Here is a 2,500-nt window from a genome sequence, read left to right as displayed (position 1 = left end):
CGCAATATCCACTTAACGTGCTCAAAGCGCTTTACAAGGGGTCCCTGGTCAACAGCAACATTTAACATGTAGGACGAGACATGACGCCTGTTAGGCGATATTACAATTTTTCGGACAAAGACAACGCTGCTAACGGCCAGATACTCATTTTACACCTGAGTACGGTGAGAGAATGTGAGTAAAGAGTCTTTTCCAAGGACTCAACTATGCGTCGAGTGAGGCTCGAACCCAGGACCTTCCGATCCGAAAGCGAGTGTCATACCACTAGACCACATAGCCGAACAATTTACGATTGACACACAGATTTTAAGTTGTTAATTCTGATGACACACACACACACATACACACACGCACACACACACACATACACACACGCACACACACACACACATACACACACACGCACACACGCACACACACATACACACACATACACACACACGCACACACACACGCACACACACACATATATATATATATATAAATATATATATATATATATATATATATATATATATATATATATATATATACATACATATACGCGTGCGCACTATTTTCTTATTATTCATATTTAAACAGTAGAATGTAAAATTCCCAGAATCTATATTTAAATGGAAATAAGTTTTGGGTTTTAAAAAAAACCCTTTCCGGCACAAGCACACACACACATACACACACACACATACACACACACATACACACACATACACACACAGAGAGACACAAATAAAAAAAACGAATATACAAGTTAAGTCAATAATATTAATTATTAACACAAAATATGCGGATTTTAAAGCGAAAAAAAAAATGCACAGACAGCAACCTTTGGTGGCGTCGCACAAAACAGTTGAATTTTAACCATAAGTGTGACATTTCCTAACTATAATTATGCCAGCAACATTATTGATCGAATGCTTTATTCGGGAGAAAACGCGAAAAACGACTCATTCATCTGCGCTTAATCTTTTCTAAAGGGACGCTATCTAAATTCTCTCCCCAAAGCTTTTTCGTCACGAGAGAAATGGCTTATTCATTGCTTAAAGCGGGAGTCCGATTCTCATTAGGCCAAATCCCTGCTTTCCTTCCTTCATTGACAATGTATGGGTTATGTATTGTGCTTTCATTGTCCGATGTTTTCATTCGTTCGCAGTTTGTTTTCCCCAATTATGTTTTTCATCACACGTCCACCATTATCATTCATTATCTACGGGGCTCATTTCTTTTTTTTTTTCCTAGTCATAAAACCAGTTATCAGTTTTGAATTGCTTGTGTGTGATTTCCAACCCCCAGCCTTAAGTCAGTAATATGTCGAGGTTATTTAGACGCTTAAAATTTGAAACTTGGGTTAGATATTTTATTAAGACAATTAAGACAATAAACAGCGTGGCTCAGCGGTACGGTCTTTGCTTCCTACCCGAAAGGTACCGAGTTCGATCACCCGCCGCTGCGCTGTGTGGCCTTGACCAAGTCACCGCCTCGCCTTAGCTCAATTTGCGGTACTGCACTTCGGCTGACGCCTGGGTTATTCCAGTCTTCCATTGGAATAGACCCTAGAGACAAATTTCCCCTATGGGATGAATAAGGGGAATTTTTAAAATTATTATTATTATTATTTTAAACGTGTTCTTTAAAAAGAAACCAAAATCAAAACTCCAAACGTTTTACTTTTATACTCTCAAATATATTATAGGCTGCATACTTAACTTGGAGGAAATTTGTTAGGGCTAAGTTTCCAAACCAAACGTGGCTATAATTTCATATGCTAGAGGTGCCTAAATGAGCCAGTAAAATGGAGAGAAAAATAATAAAGTGAGTAGATATGACTCATATATAAGTCACATCTACTCACGTTATTTTTTTTCTCTCCATATAATTTCATTTCACAAGTGTAGAAGACAAAGAGGTAATCATAGTGGGATTTGTAATTCAGAAAAGTGAGTGGAGCAGGCACTTAGGTCGGTAACAACAAGAGATGAAGTGAGTAGGAAAGTGCCAGAAGACAATAGAGAATAAAACATTTTCGCAGCGGTGATGGGGGTTTGATGGATCGTGGATAGCTCATACGGTAGAGTCACGCTCTCACCGCCCAGGCGTACCAGTAAGGTTGCGGGTTCAAACGCCCATCACCGCCGCGAAAAAAAATTATTCTCTATTGTCTTCTGGCACTCTCCTACTCACTTCATATCTAGTGGGAATTGTACAGCATCTGATTTTTTTTTTTTTTGGCCATATTTGCTTGCATGATAACTAACATCGCACCTGATTTAAGTTATGGAAATGCTAATGTTTGGAAATACATCCTACTATCCAGGCCAGATGGTAGAATGCAAGATCCGTGTTCTATCTTCTATTTACACTGATTTCTGTACAAAACAACAACAAAAATAATTTCAGATGACACTGAAGAAGAGAAGAAAGAAAAGGGGGGAGGGGGAAATATTAATTTAACGTGTCTGAAAAATATTCGATGGAAAGTTAGAAATGAGTAACCCTCTCC

Source organism: Berghia stephanieae, chromosome 9 (genome assembly GCF_034508935.2).
Source record: "Berghia stephanieae isolate SIO BIC M18660-M18661 chromosome 9, UCSD_Bste_1.3, whole genome shotgun sequence".
Lineage (NCBI taxonomy): Eukaryota > Metazoa > Mollusca > Gastropoda > Nudibranchia > Aeolidiidae > Berghia > Berghia stephanieae.
Note: the sequence above shows the minus strand (reverse complement) of the source record.